The sequence below is a fragment of the Corvus hawaiiensis genome, chromosome 25 (assembly GCF_020740725.1).
Source record: "Corvus hawaiiensis isolate bCorHaw1 chromosome 25, bCorHaw1.pri.cur, whole genome shotgun sequence".
NCBI classification, from domain to species: Eukaryota; Metazoa; Chordata; class Aves; order Passeriformes; family Corvidae; genus Corvus; species Corvus hawaiiensis.
In genome coordinates this window covers 3,565,728-3,590,385 of record NC_063237.1, presented here as the reverse complement: position 1 = coordinate 3,590,385, position 24,658 = coordinate 3,565,728, and the positions used below count along the sequence as shown (strand labels likewise).

Sequence of the window (24,658 nt, the reverse complement as noted above, 5' to 3'; positions counted from 1 at the left end):
GATGAAAAATGATTGTCTTTTCCGGGCTGTTCTCTGCACTTGCTCCTTTCATCACAAGGGAGAAATGTTATTCCTGTCCTGTCTGTTTGTTCCTCAGCTGCTGGCAGGGGATGCTTGTGTGTATCAGAACTAATCAGGGCGATATTTAATTTACCTGAACAGACATGAGCTGCTGGACTGTGGCAAAACCAGAGCCTGGTGTCCTGGTGTTGCCGTTCGCAGGCCTGAAGGGAAGCGCCGGGACCAGCCAGGCTCCGAGTGAGCCCTGATGATTTGATTCCCTGAACAGCTGCATTTCTTGGAACTGAGAGGGGATGAGAAACTGGGTCAGCATCCAGCACAGCATTAAACTGGTCATTTGCAAGTTTATTTAGTTCTAGGCACACTTTGGGCCAGTTTGAGAACATCCTCTATGCAAGGGCAGCCCTGTGGCCTGAGCAAGAGCTCAGCCCCGTTCCTGTCTCTGCCTGTGTCAGAGGCACTGCAGCACCTGTGCAAAAGGGCTTTGAGACCCAGCAACAAAGTGGTTATGTAGGAGTGGAATGTTTGTTGTTTTTGTTAACAGTGTGGTGCTTTGAAACGCTGGGCTGAGCTCCCTGGCAGAGGCTGCTGCTGGCTGGGGGTGCCCCCCAGCCCTCACGTCCATGCAGGGACACGCTCTGTGTGCCCGAGCAGAGCTCAGGGCTGTGTTCCTGCAGGGACAGAGCAGCTTGGTGTGCCTGTGCTCGTGTCCAGGTGCTGAGCCCTTTCCTGCCTGTGCCTGTGTCGTCGGTGAAGGCTGGGAATGGGATTGCTCTCCCTGCTCCTGCAGCACTGCAGCCCTCCAGGGTGCAGCCAGGCTTCGGGGGTTTTCTTCCTGCAAGGACTTGGGCAGTCCCTCCTCTGGAGTGTGCTCTGTTCTCAGAGGGAGCACGACATTATCTCACTTTTGGCTGGATGTTTGTCTCTCTCTTTCTAGACAGGGATGAGTAGCTGGGAGACAGGGGAAGAAAGAGGAAAGGATTGTCAGTAATTAGAAATTCAGCCAATTATAGAATGGTTTGGGTTGGAAGGCACCTTAAAGATCATCTACTTCCACTTCCTGCCATGGGCAAGGACACTTTCCACTATTCCAGGTTTCTCAAAGCCCTATCCAGCCTGGCCTGGAACACTTCCAGGGATGGGGCAGCCACAACAGCTTAACAAATGTTATGTTTCTGTTTATGAAAAGGCTCTTTGGTGAGCTGGTAGCCATTTAAACAGCTCTCTTAATATAGTGCAGCCTCTTAGAAAGGCCAGCAGTGGATTTGCAGCACCTGAGATGGATGAGATGGCTCCTCTGCTTTCACCAGGAACAATTCATTTACAGGGTGAGGCTGTCAGCCCTGCCTGAACACTGCCAAAGCTGGCAGGTCTGCAGGATGAGCTTTTGTTGGGTTTATATTCCTGGCTTCTTCAGCCAAAGCAACCCTGCTCAGGCCATGGCTTTGTTCAGAGAAGAATGAGATGGTCAAAAGACAGCCCCTGTTCTCTCTTGCCAGCTCGTCCTGCCTGGTGCCTCGTGTGTTTGGCATCGTGCTGTGTGGGATGGGTCGGAGCAGAAATGAGAATGGCAAAGGTGTTGTTGCTCATACCTCCATGGAGAATCCAAGCTTGATTTTCTCTTTAGCTGGGAATTAGCTGGGGGAGCAACTCACTCTGCTGTTGAAGCAGCTAATGCTGCCTGCAGAATTATCCTGGCCACTGCAGCTTAGACTCCCTGCTCACTCCGTTCCAGTTGCTCTTGGCCGTATTTAAAATTTGTAATTGTGGTTACTTTGCTGCTTTCTAAGCTGATGAGGGGATCAACAAGAGAGGTGGGAGGAACCATTGGGAAAAATCAAGGATTTCATGGCATTGCCAGAATGCCAGAGCTCAACCTGGCCTAGCTTGTGGCCTCCTTTTTTCACCAGGAGAGATCAAACGCCACGAGCTTTGGATGTGCTGTCTGTAGCAGATTAATGTTTCTGTTCCCCTGGAGCCTATGGCTCAGAAATAATGACCTGGTGAGAGGCACATCAAAACAGTCCATAGAAAGGTCATGATAACAATCACAGGAGTGTAATAAAAGCAATTAAGTATTCACAGCATCTTATTCCTTGGTAAGTGTGGAGATATCCCATTTCAGAGAGGAGCAGAGGTCAGGCAGCAGAAAGGTGAGGAGCATATTTGATGTGGCAGGTGATGAATTCCCTGACTTGAGCAGGGTGAGTGTCTTTCTCATCTGTGCTCAGGGCTGGCCAGGAGCAGGGATCAGCACAGATTATGGAGAATCCTCCTTTTACACCTGCTCTGAAGGCTGTGAGGCAGAAATCTGCAGGACTTTCTTGTGCTGTGGAGGAGCAGCGAGAATTTGCACCAAACCCTGGCGGTGTCACCAGTCCTTCGGGGAGAGGGAGCAGCAGCAGGATGCCGGAGCCTCCTCCAGCAAGGAGGAGAGGTGCACACCCTCTGTGGCTTCAGCATCTCACTCCTGGGTTGAATGGAGCGGGATGGGAGCATTCCTCACACCACAGGCTTTATCTGCCGCGCGGCAGGCTTGTTCCTTCTGCTCTGCCAAAGGGTTTGTAGCCTGCATCCTCTGCTGTGCAAAGGCAACATTTTGCTGCCAAGGTGATGGTGTAACTGAGATTGAAGGCCTGTATGTGTGCAAAACCCTGCAGTGTTTGAAACAGAGGTAGAAACAGTCGTCCTCAATCTGCTCTTTTTTTGTTGTTGTATGATTCACAAGGGGGAATTCCGTGCCTTGAAAAGAAAACGCGTTTCCCGTGCCAAAGGTAAATGTTGCAACGCTTCTGGGGGCAGTACCGGTGTTTTCAGGGCAGGATTGATCCCTCAGTGCTGGGTGAGTCGGTGTGTGCACAGCCCATCACCTTCATCAATGACAAGGCTGAAGGGGGTGAGGAAGCGGGCTCGGATTTAAGTGCCTGGGCTCTCAATCTTCTGCTAATCACAGCACCCGAGGTGAACAAAGCCTTTCTCCAATCTTCTGCTGGTGGTGCCCAGCGCTGGGAGGAACAGCTTGGAGTGGAGATAGGGAAGGAGAGCTGTCAGAGCTGTCTGGGGCTGGAGAATCTCCCGGTGCTGCTCCTCTGGGATGCTGTGGGATGTCACAAACTCTTGATGAGCTGGAGTTACGCTCCCTGCTATTAACCCCGGGCTGCTCTGTTTGCTTCTCTCCACAAGCAGCCTGCTGGCTCCCTTCTCATTGTCACTGGTGGTGGGATTTTTGTGTAGCAGCAATTTCACCTTTGTTGCCAAAGCTGCGAGCAGGGCTGGGCGAGAGGCAGTCTAATTAAAGTTTGTTCAGACAAAGGCGTTTGGTGACGAGATGCAGTGTTGCTGAATCCACAAGGGGCACAATTAACTGATAAGAGTAAACTAATTGTTATTCATATTAAATTAGGGCACAGGTGATTTGGAAAATCTATAGACACTCCCATATGCTTTGCAATTTTGCATTGCAGATTATGGTTTTATAAGGCCCTTCTGGGATTCGGATTAGAGAGGCAAAGTGTGCAGCTGTAGCTAAAATGAACATACTCCTTCCTGATTAACAACATGATAAAAACATAAATGTGCACATCAGAGGATTTATCACTGTTTGCATACTAATTTTTCTTTGCCAGGCATGAACACAACAGATTTTTTTACATATCCCAGTGATTTTGTTTAGTGGCAGCCAGGTAAACTCAGGCAAGGTGATGTGATTCCCATGTTGTCACATGATAGTTTGGAGCTGGAGGTTAATGGCAGGGAATGGGGACATGGCAGGGACACGACTGCCACAGGAGCTGCTGAGGTATTTGCTGCTGGTTCTTTTGTGCTGTGCCCTCATGGTCTGGGGATATTTGCAGGCAAGAGGCAGCAGGGCTCTGCTCACCTAGCCTGGATGAGGTGAGGCTGCAAAGAGGAGTAGTTTCTCCACACTGCCTGGGAACGCCAGGCTGGAGCTTTTGGAGCAATTCTGTATCAGGCTCTGTTGGTTTAAAACATCTCTGAAATGAATATTTATAAACGGGACACGAGAAAAGAATCTAAATTGCTTGTGTGATCTTGGGACGTGAGATATTATGATTATTTATGCGCTTCTATGTCTCGCTTTATCAGTTCATTGTGCTGCAATCCCAGAGTGTCACAAGCTGCTCTTGAAGAAGGTTCTCTCTCAGTAAGAGCCAAAACTGACTGAAGAAGCAGTGGTGGAAAATGTGGGGACAGAAGAACAGGAAATGGGGCAGAGCATGTGCCAAGAGCACAGCTGGAGTGCTAAGGCAGAGAGACATGCAGGCTTGGACTGGCTGCAGAGCCTCCTGACCCCTAAAAACAAAGGGCCTGCGACTTTTGTCATCCTGAAATCCCCATTTGGGGTTGTCTCAGCACACCCAGAGACCCAGCAATAATTCCAGCAGTGTGTGCATGGGTTGGCTTCCTCTCCTCCCTTCTCAAGCTGTGGCATCCAGCAAAGACAAGAGCTCCTGACCTGTGTGAGGGGTGCGAGGAGGGTTTGGAAATGGAGTTTAATCACAAAGCAACGTGGAGAGAGCTGGTGGTGTTTGTTTGCTTACAGGGGGCTTCCCAATAAATTAAAGCCCCTCAGAGAACAGTTTGGATGCATGATTTAGCACCGTCTGCACCGTTCTGGTCTCTGAGCAATCTCTGCCTTGGATCCCAGCCAGGATAACGATCGGGGAAAGGCTGGAGCTGGACAAGAATCTGGGGGTTATGAAGCACTCCTGCCAGCTCCCAGCAGTGTGTTTAACCACTTCCTCTTGGATGTTCCCCTGAGTTCAGCTCACCTGTGGTGGGTCTTTAGCCCATGAAGAGTTTCTTCTGGGAGGTTAAAGGAGCACTGCTGTCCATGCAAAGCTCTCATCTCCCGGGCTCTGAGCTGATGCAGGTTCAGTCTCTCAGCAAGGCACAGAGGAAGGGGCTGAGGTGTCTTTACTGGAGGAAATCCGGGTGGAAAAACGCCAGGCTGGGGCTTAATTGAAGGGGAGAGCACCACCTGCTGATGCAGCACCACGGCTCCTCTGGTCTCCTCTGCCTCTGACCTGCTCCTAAACGTGTTGTGCACATGCTGTGGAGCATCCTGAGGGCTGCACCTGCAGATCAGGGAATACAAACATCTTCCATCCACTTCAAGAGCCTTGAAGGGGTGGGGAGCTCCTCCCTGCTGCCAGGGAAGAAAGTGTCTCCCTGTCTTCGAGGTGGGAAGGAAAACCTGTTGGTCTCTGGCCCTTGGTGAGTAACAGCCAGGACAGCAGGCACTTGAAGGATATTTTGGCCCAGTGTGCAAATGACAACCAAAGTAGGAGCAAGGATCTGTTCCGGAGAGTGGGATGGACTGGGGTGATTGAAGGGAGCACCATAAACAGTGGGTTGGGAGGTTTGGTTGGATGGAGGGTAACACAATTTGTTCATTTAGTGGGTATGAGCAGCCAAAGCCACTGTGGGAAGAAGGGGAATGGTGTGAGTTTGGCAAAGAGACCAGACTTTGACATTTTTCTCCTCCATAGCCTCTCCTACAACCTCTGGTTCCTCTCACCTGCATGCCAAGGTGAGTGGGACCATCCAGTGAGGTTGTCCCTGGCTGGGTCTGAGGAGCTCAGGCCTGGCATTTCAGCATCTGGCCCATCCCACTCCTCTCCCCGTTTCTGCAGGCAATCGCATCTCCAGCCTGGCACCACAAGGTGATGATAATCTGGAGCCCAGCCTGGAGCTGAGGAAACTCTTTGAGGGGAGGTAATTGCCGTGTTCAGGCAGGAAAATGAGGCAGTGCTGCTGGAGGTGTGAAGCTGTGGCGGGGGCAGCAGCAGAGGCTGACAGCCAGGTCAGATGGACACGGAGATCTCTCCAGCTGCTCCCAGCAGCCCAACACCGTGTCTGTGCAGGCTCTGCTGAAACATACCCTGCTATTTACTGAGGATTTGCCCTCGTGCTGTTCCCTTTGCCCCTCACAGCCTCAGCTAATGAGCTGGTTGCTCACCCGGAGAGAGGCACCGCTCCTGTTCGTGCCTGGCTGCAGCGCGGCTCTGAGCACGGATGCTCCTGGCACTGCCAGATGGCAAACACGGGGGAGAGGAGAAAAGGGAGCTGCAGCTCTGCTTCCTCACAGGAAAAAAGCCTGGTGGAAGCGTGTCTGCCCTGGCTCTGCTGCTGCCTGGCTGTGGAGTCAGGAAGGGTGAGATAGAGCGGGGTCAAGGAGTGATCCCCGGGGTGGCTGGGGCAGGCACAGGGTGTGGGGCTGGGAGCATCTCCTCTAGGTTTCCGTGTGCCTCCAGCCCTGTGGTAACAAACCTTACATAAACCTAGCCAGAAGCACGACATTAATATTTAAGAAAATGACATTTAAGTTATTGGATCTATGCTGTATTCTCCAGCAGAGTGTCTCTGTGCTTGCGTGTGCGCGCTCACGCTCCGGGCTTTGTTTTCCTTTTATAGTGGATTGTTGTGTGTATGTATTTTACTCGGGGTGTTTTGTGCTATAATAAGAAGGGGGAGGGAGCAGGGAAATGCTGCTCTGTTTATACACACTGCTGTCAACAGCGATCCTCTGTGAAGCTGCCTGGATCCAGCCAGGAGCACATTTGCCCCCTTTATCCCAGGATCCTGCGGGAGGACTGGCTGAGCCTCTCCTCCCGTTCCCCTCTTGCTGGCCCTCCCCTGGAATTTGGTCCCGGGAGTGTGGCACACCCCCATCCAGCGTGCAGACAAGTGGATATGTGAAGGTTCAAAGGGACAACCTTGGGAAATGTCAGAGCAGTGTCTTTGCACGGTTGTTCTGCTGCCCTGATCACAAAAAGCAGCCCTGGGTGCGTCACGCTGTAATTTTCGTCCACGGGGATGAGCAATGCCTCTGTGTGTGTCTCTGTGTCCCTCCTGAGCTTCCTTGATACTTTTCCCAATGCTTTCCACCTTTGGGAGTCTTCAGAGACACTGGTGCAGGGCTCAGCCTGAAATGTTACTGCTCACCCCTAATTTTTACAAATCTCAGGTGTAGCACATCTCCTTCCCCTCCCCCATGAAGTTTTATGTGTTTAGGTTTTGTGGCAGGAGCATTTTTATGTCTCTTCTCATTTTTTTTCCCCCCTGTCACACCCAGCCCTGAAATATTCAGTGAGTGTGCCCTTTTCTTATTCTGATATGGGCCTCGAGGGACAGATCCTTCCTCTCCATCTCCAGCATGCCATAACAGCGGGTAGCCTGGGACACGCTGGAAAAGCACTGGGTCTGAATCCACCCTTTTGATATAAGTGGACATTATGCATTTTTAATAGACATAGAGCTCAGTGAAACCCTTAGTATCAGCTGAGCTGGCACAAAATTCCCAGACAAGGAGTCTTTGGAGCTGATCTCTCCCTAGGTACCTTGCAGAAAATGAGACCAAGGACAAAAAAAGGCCACGTTCCCTTTGATTGCAGGAGCTGCCGTGTTTTGCAGAGGAGGTGGCTGAGCAGGAGCTACCTGGCTGTGCATGAAAGACTCTGGGCTGGCAGTCCTTGTTCATCCTGTTCTTCCGCAGAGTAGCTGCAGTGTGCAGGGAGAGGCTGTTTAAAACTCCTTCCTTCCAGCATCGCTGTGGACAGCGCTTCAGCGTGGCCTGGAGGCATCATCTCCCTGCTTTGTCCAGCACAGGCTCTGCCAGGCTCAGCAAAGCTCCTTTCCACCTGAGGCAGTGGTGTGGAGTCCTGCAGCTCGTTCCACTTCGGGAGGAAGGAATATGGGAGCTGCTGTCCCTGTGATGATGCAGCCGGGATTTGTCAGTGGGCCTCGATGGCTGATCATTTGTGGGCCGTGTTTGGATTTCCAAATTTCACAGCAGAAATCTCTGCATCCCCCGAAGATGCACAAGTTAAAACTGGGGTCTGAATGCTGTAGGTTCAAAACCAAAAAGTCCAGTGAAAATGGTGGGAATCCCTGGTAAAGATCACTGAGGTTTCTCCACACGATGGATCTCAGATTCCTGCCCACTGGAGCTTTCCCCTGTCACTGGAACGTTGTGTTTTTACTTTGTTCTTCCTTTTTTGGTAAAGCATAAGTAAATCTGTCTATACCTACAGGTTTCCATGGCACTGTAACCTTACAGAGAGGGAACAGCAGGGGAGTACCTGTGGATCTCTGCGCGTCCACTGTGGAACAGGAAGAGATGGTGGCACTTGGAGAGGATTGGTGTGGTTGGAAGCAGCTCAGGACAGGTGAAAGGTGCCTCACCCCCAAGCTCAGCTGTGACTTCAGGCTCAGGTTAAACTGCCCAGCTGTGCAGGTGGCATTTGGAGACACAGTCACTGTGGTGTTCAGCCAGCTGGGAGAAATCTGCTGCTGAGCATGAGTCAGCCCTGCTGGGTCAGCTACTAAAGGGGAGCATCAGGAGATAGGACCTTTGCTCTCCCTGCCCTGCCTCCTCCAAGTGGTCCCTAAGGAGGAAGGGAACATCCCTGTGCTCCTGTGCATGGACAGAGGGCACACAAGGGTCCTGTGTGCCTGCTGGGCTGGGTACCGATGGCACAGCTTAGGGGCAGCTCTAGTCACATCCAGAGCCTCCATCCCATGGGAAATCACGTTCCTGCTGCCCTTTGCCCGGTGCCAGGACCCTTGGTCAGCCCCCAGGATGGACATGGGGGTACCTGGGTGCTTGGGTGGGGATGGCTGGTGCTACAAGGAAAGGGAGTGGGATGAGGTGTAAGGAGTATTCCCCACTGCTCCCACAGGCCGGGTGGGCTCATCTGGGAGCCATCAGCCCGGGCATGGGCAGAGAGGAGCGGAGGCAAAGGCTGAAAGTGGAGCCGAGCTCTGCCTGCCGCCCCGGGGGCTGGAGGGGAGCCTGGCCTCGCACCCAGCGCAGGGTCCCGGCTCCCTCCGAGCGGGGCTGAGCCCCTCGCCGGCCAGAGCCTCGCCTCGCCCCCAGCCCTCCCCAGCCCCTCCCCAGCCCCACGCTCCCGCTGAGCCCGTGGCCGCGGACTCGCTGGGTGATGCCGCGGAGAGTGAGGAGAGCAGGAACCAATTCCTCAAGGGGCCATCTGGGAGCCTTCCCTGGCTTTTCCTCCTGTCGCAGGGAGAGGTGCCCCTGCCTGAGCGGGATAAATTGGTACAGACCATTAGCAGCGCAGGTCCTCCTCTGGCAGGGGGAGGCTGTCGGCGCTGCTCTGGATACAAAGCAGCCACGCTCTGGCTCCTTCCTCCTGCATCCCGCTGGCCTCCTCCTCCTCCTCCTCCTCCCTGTTTGCTCGCCCCCTCCCTCCCTCTCTCCCTCTCTTTCTTTCCCCGAGCGCCACGCTGCAGAAGGCAGACCTGCGAGCCGGAGCTCCACGGAGGCAGAGCAGGAGCGAGGAGCTCCCCGCGGCTGTTTCTCTGCGAGTGAAACACGGGCAGGGACGCGATGAAGGAGCGTCGTGGTTGCTGCCTGGATTAAGACAGAAAACATTAAAAAAAACCCCAAACCCTCTCCACCACAAAGCCGGACGCAACAAACGAGGAAAAAAGGGAGGAGAGAAGGAGGCGGAGGTTGCTGGGGGAGCCCACTCGGATGGGCGAAGAGCCGCTTTGAATCGTGCCTCTGTTCCCAGGGATTAAAGCGTGAATGGGAGCAGCTTCCCGGCCACGATGGAGAGAGAAGGCGGCTCCGGCTGTGGGAATAAGGTAACTCTTTCCTCCTCTCGCAGGCGCTGCATGGCTGAGCCGAGCAGGACACAGATCCTTTATGCACAGGGTGTGTGGATGTGTGGATGCAGCGGGCAGGCAATGGGAGGAAGCAGGAGAGACTCCGAGCGATTTTTCCTACCCCTCCCAGCGTATTTAAAGGACGCAGAGCGCGTCCCGGGGGCTGCAGTGCTGGAGATTACTTTGCCCCCCCTCTTCCTGAGGACACCGAGGTGCTTTCCCTGGGGAACGCTGCCTGGGTTATGGGAGATACGCCCGTGTCTCGCCTCCAGGAGCTCCCAGCATCGCCCTCCCAGCCCTGCACCTGCCCAGGGCTCCCCTCGGGCTCTCGGGGACCCCAGCGGCCCTGCACCCCTCTGTGCATCCGTGCAGAATTAGGGGAGGGAGGTGAGAGGCGACCCGGAGTTGTTTTTCTCTTCCCTTGGTCATCCTCTGCTTTTTCTTCGCAACAGAAAGGGATGGGATTCAGGAGGAGGGGGAACTGAAATCCCTTTCATTCGTGCCAGCAGTGCTGAGAGCCAACTTTGAGGCTGCTTAAAGGGAAAAGCTTCCCAAGTGCTATCTTTTGGGGGAGCAGGAGATGGCTGAGCAAGGCTGTGCCATCTGAGGAGGGGTCTCTGTGTCGTGTTATGGAGTGGGTGTGTGTGGGAAGGGATGGAAAATAGTGATTGTGAGGGAGAAAGTCAGTGGTGATCAATGAAGCTGCCCGCAAACGATGTTTTCCTCTCCCTGCTGGGCCTCTGTCTGACTCAGTTCCTGGGTCTCTGACTGTGAAACTCTGAATTTCTCTCAGTCAGAGCAGAAAGCACAACTTCAAACAGTGGTGGGAGGTGTCTTAGCCCAGATGTTTGGGGAAGCACCGAGGAGAGCCCGATGCTTACAGCTGTGGAGCCCTACCCAGTTATTCCCAGCGAGCAGAGGTCTTGCCTGGCCATCCCTCACTATCTTGGGCAGGATCTTGCTGCTGCAACATCCATTTGCTCGGTGCTGTCTGCCACATCCCCCTCCTCCCTTTGCCTTCAGGGGCTTCTTGATGGCTCTTGGCATGGGGCTAGGAAGCATTTGCTTTGATTACTTAAATAATGAGGTGTCCCAGAAGTCCCCACCGGTGTGTGCACAGTGCAGGAAATCCTGAGCCCCAGAGTGCCATCAGACGCTGTAAGAGCCTGGATGAACATTTAGGGAGTTTGTGGCCCAAAGTGAGGGACTGGCAGAGACTCTGGAGTCTCTTGCACTGCTCTGCACACACTTGTCTGGATTGTTGGTGTCCCTGAACATCCACCTCAGTGAATGGGCTCACCAAGATTTGGCTGGAAGGTTACAGGGGCTGGGATTGCTTGGATCACCTGGCAGGGATGGGACTGAAAAGGTGTGGAAAGGAAAATGGAGGCACTGGGGGAAAGATGGGTAAAATATCTTCTTTCTGTGTGAAACACCCAACTCTGGTTTCTCTGCCAGCCTCCAGGCATTGAGGAATGTAGAAGATGTTCTGGTGAAGGAATTCAATAACTAGAAATAATATTTCTCCCAGGAGGGTTAATTCTGTGGTAGGGGCTTTGGAAATGACCAAAGCCAGCAGGACAGTGGGTGTTGCTATAATGGAAAGGCAGCTGATCAATAATTTTATTTTCCTGTTTGAATATTTATGGGTGTGGGGAAGGCAGAGGAAGAAACGTGCAGTCAGTGATGTTGGCTCTGAGCACATTCCCATTCCATGCAGCTGGATTACAAATCCCTCCCTGCACCCCTCCACAGGCATTCCTAGGGAAACTGTTGGGTTCTTCAGTGAGAATCCCAGCAATGCCCTGGCAGCCTCAGTGGGAGCTTGCAGGGTGCAGAACAGGGGACACAAGCCTCATGTTTTGATTCCAGAGGGTCTCCATAAGGGTCTCCCTCAGCGCAAGTATCCACAAGGAGGAGAGGGAGAGAGCTTTCCCACTTGGCTTCCCAAAGTTTCCTGCTCCATCGAGGTGGCTCAGAGTGGAGGGTGAACACCAAGTGCCCCAACCCTGGCAGGGGCTGTCCCCCTGTCCGTGTCACAGCTGACACAGTGCCACCAGGGCCAGCGACTCTGTGCCTTTGTCCTCATCAGGGCAGTGCCTCCAGAGCCCAGCCAAGCTCAGGGATGCTGGATTTGCTCTTCCCTGCCTGGAGCTGAAGTGTTGTCGTGCATCTTTCTGGTGTTTCTCTGCCTTTACGCACCTCCTGAGTGCCTCCAGAGTGCAGGGCTGGTTGGGTTTTACACCCTCAGCCCTGCTGCATCCTCAGCCCTGCTGCATCCTCCTGGCAACGCTCTGGGAGATCTGGCCTAAGCTCACCAAGAAACCTTCCAGGACCCAAGTGTGAGCACATGCTCTCGCCTTGGCCAAAGCTGGCTGTTCCCTGTCAGAATGATGTTTTCTGAACCCAAAACAGGGCATCTGCCCCTTTAATCTCTTCCAGCCCCTTCTGTTGCCACACCAGGAGCCTTGGGAAATGACAAGAACTGTCTTGTAAGGGACACCAGGGCAAATACTGCATTTCATTTTTCAGACTTGTCTTTCGAGATGGTTTGCTCTCTCTTGCCCTTGTTCTATTTCTACTGGCTCAAAAAAAGTTGTGCAAAGAAGCAATTTTTAGTTCTCCAACCAAAACCCAGTGGGCAGATCTGAATCCAGAGGAGGACTGGATATGGTCCTTTCTTGCACCTCTGTGCATTTTCTCTGGCAGGGACAAGCAGTGCCAGAGGCTGCCTGGATTCCAGGACTGCTTTTCAGCAAGATCCCTGACTTCTGGGGATGCAGCAAGCCTTGGTCAGCATCTTCCTCTGTGGCCGTGCCCCCTGTGGCTTTCTCACCTTCCACTTTCCTGCAGGCCTTCATTTCATGCCCTGAAAAATTAGGTGGGCTGCAGCTGTGAGTTGTGCTTGGCTGGAGGAGCATTTGGTGTGACTTCAACCCACCCTGAGGCAAAGCTTCTGGAATCAAAGTCACTGGAAGCTGCCTCTGCAGTGGCTGTTCCGTGGGTCCTTTTTCTCTGTAATGTGTTGTCTTTTCATGTGGAAAAGACATGAGTGGAGATCCCGAATCAGTCACCTGCCCGGGTTTTGCTCCCGCGGTGGCAGAAGTGCCCTGTGCTGAGTGTGAGGGCTGAAGGGTGAGGACAGGCTCTCCCTTTTCCCCCTGCATCCCTGGCCATTTGTGTTTGGGTTAGCAAGTTGACACCAGGCTAGATTCACCTCCAGGAGCTGATGAGGGCTTTGCTGAGCGGAGATCACGGGGCGTGGCCCATAATTAATCTTCATCTCCTGCTGGAGACACGAGGACACCCCCAAGTGCTCTCAGTACCACGGTGTGTTAGTCACTATGGAACACATCCTCCTCCGCTTCCAGTGGGAACTCCACATCCCCAGGCAATGAGAGAGTGGGCAAAGCATTCACAGTGCTGGGGAGAAGCTCCTGCTCTCTCAGTGCTCTGTCCCAAAAATTTAGCCAGTTTAGCCTTCCTCCTACTCTCATCCCTCTCCCTCTGTGGGTGTGTTGGTTGCACCGAGTGACACTTCCCAAAGGACTGTGGTTGTCCACAGGCTCAGAAAGAGATTCCCAGGCAGTAAAACACCTTGGAGCACACTTCCACACCCATTTTTTCCATCCTGGAAGTGAATTCCTTCCCCCTGCACAGCGCTGTGCAGTTGTTCTCACTCTGTTCCTGCCCTGCCTGGGTACCACAGAGCCTTGAAGCAATTTCCCAGTTGCAGCGGTGCCTCAGAAATCCCTCCAGCTCTGCTCTCCCTGTGAGCCATGGGCAACACAACGTGATATGCCTGGCTGTGACAGCAGAATAAATAGGAAATGCTCGAGATCCCCCTCCTGCCTGGATCTGAGCTGTTTTCCTAAAGCCAGGACAAGAGCTAAGCTTCTGCATAGGGATTTTTGTGCTGTTCTTTAAGAGCAGCGGAGAGGGAATTGAAAGCTGTGGCTCAGAGGGAGAAGTCTGCTCACCCCCAAAAGGTGGGGAACCCTTTGCTTTAATGTTCTGAAAATTGGGGTGTCGGTTCAGGTAGGCCCAGCTGTAAAAAAAAATAGGAATTTGCAGGGTGCAGATCATCTGATCTAAAGGAATTCCCCTCAAATAGGCCAAATAAACTCTCCCTGGTATTTGCAAAAAGAATAAAGACAGCAAGCTCTGCCGTGGGGACCTCCCTGCTCCTGTGGCCCAGCAGGAAGCAGGAGAATGAGACAAAATTCACTGTCTGACAGGAGAGAGGGCTGTGGGATTTGTCTCAGTTGCTTTGCTGGACATCATTCCTAAATGCCCTGCAGGTTTCTCTGCAGATTTCACACCTGAAAGGCAAAAAAAAAGGCTAATCCAGGAGAAATAGCTCAAGCCTGCCTCACCTTCCATTCAGCTGGAAAGAGCCCTGGAGCAGAAGGATGGATGCTGAGGCTCTGCTCTGGATTTCATGAATGGATGAATGTAGAGACACAAGAGGGGATTTTGAGGGGATTTGGAAGCCTGCTCCAGGATTTGTCTGGCACACAGAGCACTTATAATACTTCCAGCATTATCATAATATAATGCCAGCGTGATTTGGGGCCCGCTCTGGCTCTCAGTGAATAAAAAGCATCACTCCTGTCGCCATCAGGGGGACAGGGATCTCCCTTTGGATAAGTTGGAGTTTGCAGAGTCCAGACTCTTGTCCTGGTGGCACCAAGCATGGGCTGAGATGCTCCTGTGTGCTGCTGTGAGGGAGTGGGGCTGCTTGAGTGTGTGTGGGTGCCAGTGTGACAGTGGGGTGGGTGCCTGGCTCACCTCGCCTTAGACCTGGCTATAAGATTCCACCCTGGAGTTCTGGCTGAACTCCTTGGATTTCACCCTTTGTGTTTTCCATCTGCTCAGCAGCTCCTACAGCTAAAGAAGAAACATGTCCCAATTAATTTCTCTTCCCAGAGGTGGCTCTGTGAGGGCCAGGACTGCTGTCACTGGGAAAAGTCCTTGGGGGAGTCCTGCTTTTTAGGGAATGAGCAAAGGCAAACTCTGGAGAGTGACACTGCTCTGGCCCCACAGGCTGGGTGATCTCCTACGGTTTTTCCATCTGAATCTGTGACACACAAAGTAAACCTGGAACTGTGCTGGGACCAGTGCATCCAAGGGAGCTTTTTCCAGCATCAGCTCATGTCAGCCTCATCCATCCCTAAAATAAAAGCCACCCTACAGTCCTGTGGTAGGAATTAGTCCTGTGGAAGCACTTCCCCAAGGCCTTCAGCCCTTCCTTGCACAGCAGAAGTGCATCAGAGTGCTGCAGCATTTTGGGGTGCTCCAGTGCAGGATTTGGGGCCTTTTCTGTGTGTGTTTTGCTCGTTTTCAGAAGGGCAACCAGACACACACGGAGCCTGCATGTTCCATCCTGCTCCTCCTCTCCTGCCCAGGCCGTGTCATCAGCACGGGAGCAGCGCTCCTGGAAGGATTTTCTCCCTGTGTGGATGAGGGGCAACGCAGAGAGAAATCATTCATGGTGTTTCACCGGGTTCAGGAGCCATGGTCCAACCCAGAGCAGGGATTAACTGGATTAAGTCCTCACCACCACATCTGGATTCTGGCTGGATGGAAGGAGGGAAGCAGGAGCTGGTTTGTGGAGCTGGGAATGGATGGCTCCCTGGTCTGGGATTAAAGTCACTGTCCTGCTCTGGGCACCACATGGCTGCCCGTGCCCTCCTTGCCCTGCCAGCCCTCTGTCCATGTGGGAGCTGTAACTCCAGCCCAAGGGAAGGGTTGGAGTTTGTGGAGTGTGCAGGAGGTGAGGGACCCTGAGCCCTGGCCATTACCGAGGTACAAGAGGCAAATGATGAGGGAAAGGCTGGCAGGGCTGTTGCTCCTGTCCCTCACAGAGCAGATAAATCCCTTGGGAGGGATCCAAGCCAGGGCAGATCTGCTCTGCTCTCATTGAGTCCAGGCTGGGAACAGAGCAGGGATTTTGTCAGGCTGGGTGCAGTACCTGGAGCCTATTTTGGCTCATGAATAACTTGGTATTTCTCCTGAATAATAGATGCACGTGATGGTTGCTGAGAGGCAGAGCCTCGAGGGGGCTGGGTGTCTGAAGGAGGGAGAGAGGGAGACTCAGGGAGTGAGGCAGTCCTGGGCTGAACTGGGAGCTGGCTGGCAGCTGGAAAACAGGCAGAGGTGATGTTTGGATGTAAACACGTGTGACTGGGGCACAGAGGGGGCCTGGCTGGTCTTGTTGTGTCTCCTACAGTCAGTAGGAGTATGCAAGTATATATTTACATTAAAATGTATTATATATTAGTGCAATACAGCACTGCCCAGCTCGGGCTCTGGGGCTGGGGAAGGTGAATATTTGTAATGATGCCATTTCTCTGCCTCCAAGAGGGGCTTCCACATGGCTGTGTCCATGGCAGGAGAACCACATTTTAATCACAGGTGCTGTGATTAAATCCCAGCACAGTTTATGCTGTGGGTCAGCAACCCAGGATGTGCCTGCCAGGGCAGGTTTGGGACGGCGCAGAGGCTGGACCTGAGAGCTGTGGGGATTTTTGGGAGGCACTGGCTGTGCTCAGATGAGCAGGATGCTTTGAGAGGCAGCCTCTCTCTTCCTTGACAGACAGCCTTCACCTGACTTTCTAGTGGCACGTTCTGCTTCTAATTTGGGAGAGAAAGAAGGATAATCTGGCACAAGCCTGCCACCCTTGAAAGGCTGCCAGCCAGTTTATGGCACTCTCTGTCTGCCTGCTCCCTACAGCCCTGGAGAGGCAGGAATATTCCCTCCTGCCATCCCCAGTTCCCGTGGAGGCTGCAGGGATGCAGAGCTCCAGGAGAGGCTGCTCTGGCCGTGTGATGTGGGCTTGTAGGGACAGCCAAGGGTTTATTCAGATGGACTGTGATCCACTTGGAGGAACAGCAGCTGGTTATGGAGATTAGAGCCACAGAAGTCACTGCTGATGAATAATTCTTCCACTGTCTTTCTTATAATAGAGGCATGCTCACCAGGCATGACTAGGACATATTCATCTTCCCAGGGTGTGCAGCTCCTGGAATGACCTTCTGCAAGGCTTTGGAAGTGTTTGCTTCTGTTTATCAGGCCAAGGAGCATCATTCCTGGCATGATTTTTAGTGGGGAAAGAAATGACAAGTGCTAAAATGAGGAGCATGAAAAAGATGAGTTGGAATCTGCGTGGTAAAGGACAACTCTGTCTGAGGCTGTGAGGCAGCATCGTGAGAGCTCGGCTCACTCTTGGGTGGCTCATTTGAAGCCTCATCTCCCTTGGAGTTAGTTACTCTAAGTTATTAGTTCCTTTAGCTCTGAAATTCTCCCAAGTGCAAGCAGCCAGAGTTCAGAGAGGAGCACTGAGAAGGGGCCTGGCGGGCACAGCTGAATAAAACCACTCTGAGATGAATCCCCTGGCAGCACGGGGGATCTGGCTGCATCCTGGAGGTGTAGATTCTGTCTCTGCCTCCAGCCTGGCAGGCTGGCTTCAGGAAAGAGGAAGAACGGTGATAAAAGGTGCCTTTTTATAAATGAAGCCCAAAGGAGGGGAGGAGGGGGAGCTGCCAATTTCTGCCCTTTGTGGAGGAGTAACTGGCCGTGGCATTGAGAGGATGCAGGAATTGTTGTCAGGTGCTGGGCTCAGGGAAACGTTGCACGTCATAAATCTGTTGCTGCTGAACGTTTGTGGGGTTTTGCACTAGCAGGACACTGCGGAAGGGGAGCAGGGGGACCTGAGCTCTGTCCCTGCCACTGTTTCCACATTTTTTGGGCAATCTGTCAGCTGTGAAGCCGCTGGTGGCAGAGGATTTGCTGCAATCCTCTGAAGCCATCGCCCCACACATGCACGTCCTTCCTTCTCCCGTTTGTCTTTTGCTAGTGCTGCCTGCGCTACCCCTGCCCTGCCTGGCAGCTCTTTCTCTCTTGTTCCAGGAGGCTCTAAAGGCAAGAGGATGCTCAGGTTCATAACTCACCTGGGAGCCTGAGTTATCCTGGTACAGAGCAGAGTGGAAGCTCTGCAGTGCTGGCACCCCAGGCTGGGGACAGGGCCTGTGGAGTAGGGAAGAATCCACGTTTGGGATGGGATCAGCACGTGCCCCTCTCTGCTGCTCATGCTGTGGGGCACTTGCAGCTTGTAAAGCTTGGGATACTTCCCAAAGGTGTGCTACACTGGGTGGATATGGGAAAACTGAGGATCAGGGAGTCCAGGGGAACCTGTTCCAAAGGGAGCCTGCATTGGAGGCAGAGGGAAGAGATGTCTTCACTCCGCACTGAGAACCAGCACACTCAGAGAGACTGAGACAGAAAATCCTCTTTTTGTCAACATGGCGGTGGCTGGGAGGACCAGGAGGGTCCAGATGTCCTCACTGATGTGCCACATCCCCATTTCCATGGCCTGCACTTGGCATTTCCCAGGAGGCCCCAGTCCCTCGAGCCACAGAGCAGCCCCATGCAGCACCTTCAGAGCGCAGGCAGCTCTGGTTCCTCCCTCTCTGTCTCAAGCATCATTTCTGCTCTGGCTCATTATCAACTGAGTCAATGAGTTTAGTAACTCATGTTTTTAAAGATTAGTCATCTGTAGGAATGACATTTGAAAGACTGACAGTTCCAATCAAATCACAAGGGCCGCTCTTGTGCTTGAAGATAGTTGTTTAATTAAAAAAAAAGGTAAAATCAACCTGACTAATCAAGTGTGGTACCTTGAGATGCAGCTGAGGAAAGTACAGATGTGGTCCTAAGAAGGAGGAAGCTGCCAGGCTGGCAGGGTGTGGGTTGGGCAGGCCTGAAGGGAGTGTTGGTGGGGCTGTGCTGCAGCTCTGTGGATGTTCCCTAACCCTGCTGCCTCCTTGGGCAGGGCACGGCCTGATCTCTGCCAGGCAAGGTTGGTGACAGCCGTAATAATAATGCTGCAATTTGCCTGGTTGATTTGAGATGTGCCATAATTACTGCGTGATTACAATATTCTTAGAGCAGCCCTTACAAACCCCTCCAGTTCCTCAGAGCTCCCCAAGGGCTTGTCTGGCACCTCACCTTGCACCTAAAAGCCTGCAGGGGAGTCTGGGTGTCCCTCAGGCATGTCTGCAGCTCTGGCTGTGTCACACGAGGGGTGTGTGCCCTCAGCCACCTGTAGATTAGGGTTCCCTGCTGCTGCGGCACTCTCTGCACCACAGGGAGTGTTTGGTGGCAGGATGGTGCTTGGCCAAGCAGGACAAGCTTTTCCAAGGGCTGAGGATGCTCCTGAGAAGGGCAGGGGCTGGGGAGGGAGCAGGGGGCAGCACCCATAAGTGCTTTTCTTCCTGTGACAACCTTGTGCTCACTGAGTTATGAGCTGTGGAACTGTCAGCTTCACTCTGTCTCCAGCTTCTGCTTGGCTCCTCCATTTTTCCTTCAGAAGATCTGGATGGGCTTGGACCCTGAGAGATTCTAAAATTAAGAGAAATTACCTTTTCCAGGCCATGGGGTTGGTGAGAGCTGGGCTCTGCCAGCACCCCAGGTGTCGGTGCGTGTCCCATCGCTGTGTTCAGCCTCTGAGCTCCTCGAGCCTTGTGATCCTGGCCAAAAGTGGGCAGCTATTTCCACCTCATCTCCAGAGCAGGCTGAGGTGAGGTGAGCCAGAATAACTCAGCCACAGGGAAGCCAGAGTCAGAACCAGGCTGGAGTTGGAAGCAGGACAAACTTGTACATTTATCCTGTGCCTTTCCCTCTGAGAGCCAAATCCCATTTCCTCGGGCAATGCTGGCATAGCTCCGGGTTTATTGGATTGGCACGTGGGGTTTTATGCTGCTAGAAGAGAAGGAATGGCTCCCTGCCAAATGCCTCTCAAATGGAAGATGGGCCAGGTTATCCTGACATGTCAAAGGTTCCCAGGCAGGCAGAAGCCTTCGTGTTCCCTGGGGAGGCAGTTGGGGAGGGAAGGAGGATGAGAGCACCACGGGAAGCCCCGAGTGCTCCTTTGAGCAGGCCCAGCAGGGTCAGAATTCCTGCAGGGACCAGAAATCCAATGGAAACAATTGAAAAATGACCTTCCTGCTTCCAAGCAGCGTGTGCAGGTTCGTGGCTGCACTAATGGACTGCGGGGCTGCGAGCACCGATTGATTGCGGTGCAAGCTGCTGAATTATAGTTGGGCATCTGCTTAATCATCCCAAATTCCCCCCCGCACTTCCCTTTCCACGCTATGGCATCAAAGAATCCGCACTTCCCTTTCCACGCTATGGCATCAAAGAATCAATGTTAATTCCTCAGTCCCATTAGTGACTCCTGCAGAGGTCACAGGCTGTCGGGCTCTGTGCCCTGTTTGGGCACCCTGCACTGAGAGGCATCAGGATTTGAGCCCCATCCCTTTAAAGGAGCCGTCCAATGGGGATGGCAGCTGGGAATTTTCTCTCTAGTGGTTTGTGGCTGGTTTCTTGACCAGCGGCACTCTGAGTGCCACGCTGAGCTTTGCTAGGCCTGTCCTGAAAGGCCACAGGAATGAAAACCTGCAGGAAATACTCCTGTGACTGGCACTGCTGTGCCATAAATCTGCTCCTGCAGTGCTGGGGTGTGCTGCGGTGTTGCTGGGACAGAAGGGAGCAAGGACTCTGGCTCAGGGTGCAGCAGTTCACCTGGGAGCCCCGGCAGCTCCTCTGCAGTGAAAAGGTGGTTTGGAATAAGGCAGAAATTTAAACGTGAATTTACAGCCCAGACACTCCTCGGTTGAAATTCCCTCAGTGGCTGCTCTGGGTGCTTCTGAAATACAAAGCAGCTCCTTCCAGGCTCCCCCAGCTCGTGAGCAGCACGTGTTGGGAGGAGCAGGGAGGAGATGCGGGTGGGAATTCACAGCATTGCCTGGAGCACTCTGCCTCCCCCAGGCAGGAACAGCCTCCCTGTGCTCCCAGGGCAAGGAGCGCTCCTGGCTGCCTGTCTGGAGCATCTCCTCGCCTGGACATTGCACAACGTCCAGCAGCTCCAAAGCAATTTCCACTTCAGCTCTGTCTTCAGGGACTTGTGCCTACAGCAGCTGCTGTTTCCAAAAGTGATGGAGAATTTGGATGCCTTCATGTTTTTTTCCCCCCAGGCTTCAAAAAAAACCACCTTTAAGATATTGATGTTCGCTATTGAAAAGAGAATAATCGTGTTTTTAAAAACTAAATCCCTTTTTAAGGTGTTTAGAGAGCCCAGTGGTGGCTTTGTGCAGTGGGAGAGGGCAAACTTGCTCACAGCTCTGCGAGCTTCTTTTTCCCCTTTTCTTTTATACATTAGAATCAGGTTATTAATAACTCATTTTAAATAGAGCAGGATTTCTTTTCTTCCAGGGGTAGGGAAGAACTCTTTAATTAAAAATGACTGCTGGTGGCTGTGGGTCTGCTGAGCTGCTCCCAGGTGATGCCAAAGGTGTGTGCCCTGCCCTGCTGTGCCCCCCTGGCACTGGCTGTGGGAGGAAAGCAGTCTCATCTCCAGGTCTGGAACTGAGAACATTGGGAGATAAAATGAGGCTCTGTGGCTTGCTGGGCACAGCTCTTCCCATTTGAAGTTTGATTTGTGAACTTGCCAGCATAAGGGAAGGCAGCTCCCAGAATGTCCCACCAGCCCAGGGCTCCAGATGCACCCACAGAATCCTTCACCATTAATTCAGACAGAGTTTAAAAGCCTCTCAGCCATCACCAGCAGAAGCTGTGGAGTGGTGCAGGTGATGCAATCTTTGCTCCAGCATCAGTGAGCACCACAGTCTGTCTCCATTTATCCTTCTGTCGTGTTGTACTGGTTTGGCTTGTTAGGCTTCCTTGGCTAGAGGGAGAAAGGAATGTCCAGAGGAAGCCTTGACACATTTGGCTCAACGATTCACCCTTGCTCATCCTGGAGAAATGCAGTTTTCTGGCCTGCAGGTTGGAAAGGTGAGGCTTTTCCTCTGGAAAAGTGAGGTTTAGGTCATTCTGACCTGCCACCTCTTCCCATGAGGTGTCACGTGGCAGCACATGCCTTCAAACCCCTTGGACAAGCATATGCAAAGCCTATTATGAAGCTGTGGAATTTAGCCCAATCACGTTGAAATTGGGTCATCCTTTGTTAATGTCACTTTTTCAGATCCACGGGAGTCAGCGGTGCACAAAATATTCAGTGCAATGCAGACCACAGAGGTGGAAATAGAGAGCCTGGGAATATGTCTGATGCTGGCAGTGCTGATGTGGTCTGAGCTGAGCAGAGGGGACAGCTCAAGGTGTGTTGTGTCATCAGATGAGGAGACTTGATGCAGAAACCCTTAAATGAGCTAATTGTTGGAGCATTTTCCCAGCATTCACCCACAAGGAACTGTAAGGAAAATCCACCAACTTTTCCCAAAGAAAAACAACTCCCAGTTGCCTCTCTGGTTTGGAAGTGGGCTGTAAGTCAAACAGCTTTTCATCTCGGAGGAGATGCTTTTTAAAAGCCATGTGCGAAGTGCAGCCGTTTATCAAGGAGGATTGGGTGCTGGAGAGGCTTTCTCCTCCCAGACCTGAGTCAAGCCACAGCTTTCCTGGCTGGAGAGAGCGCTGCCAATCCTGGCAGAGCAGAGCATCCTTTGGAAGCAGAAAGGGCCCCAATAACTGATGGCATTCCCTGGTGAGGCTCTCCCGGCATCCAGGACCCGCAGCAGCCTCTCCACTGCTGGTGCCAAGTGTGTGACACGTTTTTTGCTTAGCACAAGGAGATTGCAAAGCCCGGGTTCAGCCCTTTCCAAAATCACTTAATAAAAGGATTCCTGCCTTTTCCAGCTTTGGAAAAGATCCCTTTGGAGCAACAAGGAAAGGAAGTGCAGTGCCTGTAGCTAGAGAGAAATCTAAACAGCATTTGGGCACTGTGGTGATGACTGCAGTGTGAGAACCTGTACAGGAAAATGAACACGTTTAGGACAATGAATCCAATCTTTCAAAGCTTTCCCAGGAGATGTGCCTTGCTGTTGGAAGCAGTGGAATCTTGGGACTGTGTCACAGCATAAGAGCAGTGCCACCACACCTCCTGTCCTGATTGTACCATGGAGGGGGGATTAATCTGGAGAAGAGAAAGTTTCTGATGCTTGTTAAAATTTGGCTGAAGCTCTGAAACTCAAGGGTTTATACGTTTTCCAAACTGGTGGGTGGTTCATTCTAATTCTGGATATGCAGTTTATTCACATACACAACTAATCCTTTTTCGAATCCTGTTAAGTTCTTGTTCTTCTCAGTATCCTGTGGCAGTAAGTTCCAGCAGCTAATTGTGCTTGTGTTGAGCTCCCTTGATCCACTTTACTCATGCTTGCTTTAAAATTTAAGTGTTGTTCTGAGAAGCTTGGTTAATATTTTTTTTTTTCCTGGGAGATAAGCCGTGTTCTTGATCCCATTTGTGGCAACAGGGCTCAGGCTGGAAGGAGGAAGAGTGGGTCAGGTTTTGCCTCAGCAGTTGCAAGGTCAGGGAAATTTTGTGCCTTAATTTCTCTGGCAGTTGGAAAACACAAGGAATGGCTCTGTAGCCAAGGCAAGTGCAGTGACTGTGGTTTGTAGGTGAAGCTGGAGAAAATATTGAGTGATAAAAACAGCCTCCTGAAACTGAGCTTCCTTAACCAGGCTTTTCCAGTATTCCTGAATTTCTGAAATTAAAAATAAATAAATAAATAAAAAGAAGAATACATTATTTCTGTATTTCTGGCCACAGGAATTATTTTAATTTTTAAAAGAAGGCAACAAATGCTGGGTGAAGAGATGATGCAAACCCTCACCCTCCACCGCAGCATTGGCTCCACAGTTTGGATTCCCACGGATGAATCCGGGTCTCCTGTAGCTGGAAGAATTCTTCTGGAGATCTGGAACATTTCTGATCATTTTCCCTCCCTTTGCTGACCTGCAGCCCAAGGTTTGTGCTGCACAGATCAGCTCAGGGGTGGCCATTCCCCCTCGCAGATCTCTGGGAGGTCTGGCCTGAAAATCCTCTGTCCTTTTGTCCCCTGGATCAGGAGAATCTGAGCTTGAAAACACCACCCCTGATTAAATCCTCCAAGAAGCAGCAATTCTGTGTGCTCATTACTCAGGTCTGGCTATGTTCTGCTTAATAACTAAACAGTAATTAGCTCCACAGTTTTGCTACTATACTTATAATAGCCCCCATTAAAGTTATGGGGTTTTTAGGCAGTAATGGCTTACAGAGTAATTAACGAGCAAGAGGCTTTTATTACTACCTTTATTTTTAGCCTGTATTTTACAAGGCTGTTCTGCCAAACACCAAAAATCTTAGACAGAGCCTTGGAGTGCCCATCCCCTGCCAAGCAGCGTGGAAGGGAGCAGGGAGCAGTGGAGCACCTGGAGTTCAGAATTGCTCCAGAATCCCGGAATTCCAGAATTATTTGGGTTGAAGGGACCTTAAAGCCCATAACATTCCACCCCCTGCCACAGGCAGGGACACCTTCCACTATCCCAGGCTGCTCCCAACCCCATCCAACCTGGCCCCTTGTCCTGACCCAGCCTTGTCCCCAGAGTCTGCTGTGCTGTGCCCACCCCGTGCCTCAGTTTCCCCCTCTGGGAAGTGGGCAGGACATCCCTGCACTCACATCCCTGCGGTTCATTTCTGTGCCAGACATCTGCCTGAGCCTGGGTGTGAAGTCAGAGGGGTTTTTGGGATCCCAGGGGTTGTGAGTTGGGGTGGGCAGAGCAGAGGGACCAGCTCTGCCCTGTGCCACTCCAGCATCATTTTTCAGCAGGGATCAGCTGCTGTTGCAAAAGTGAAAGGAACCCTGTGCTGAAATTTTGGGGATACTTTGCCTGGAGGGAAAAGCTTTTGGTGAGAATATCCTGAAGTGTGAGTGTTTATTTTCTTTGTAAAGCTTTTGTTGCAGGTTTTGGCAGCGTTTGTTTGTTATTTCCTGGCTGGTTTGGTGCACAACAAAGTGTTTGCTATGTTTGTTTGGGGACTTTTTTGGGTGTATTTTTTTTACATCTAGACAATGTTTTTACTCCAGTTAGATGTATAGGTACAAATTCAAACCAAGCCGTTCCTTAGTTTAACATTTTCTAAAT

At 52.1% G+C, this 24,658-nt stretch overlaps 1 protein-coding gene across 5 annotated transcripts in view; it reads left to right on the top strand.

Annotated features, from left to right (window-relative positions):
- The first annotated feature begins 8,945 nt into the window (after window positions 1-8,945).
- B3GAT1 (beta-1,3-glucuronyltransferase 1) overlaps window positions 8,946-24,658 on the top strand; it is a 34,728-nt gene continuing 19,015 nt past the window's right edge. For 3 of the 5 annotated variants that reach the window (XM_048328918.1, XM_048328916.1, XM_048328915.1), the window contains exon 1: window positions 8,946-9,654. The gene's annotated coding sequence lies outside the window, so the exon portion shown is untranslated. The remainder of the gene's footprint in view (window positions 9,655-24,658) is intronic. The other 2 variants (XM_048328919.1, XM_048328917.1) reach the window with 1 other exon arrangement.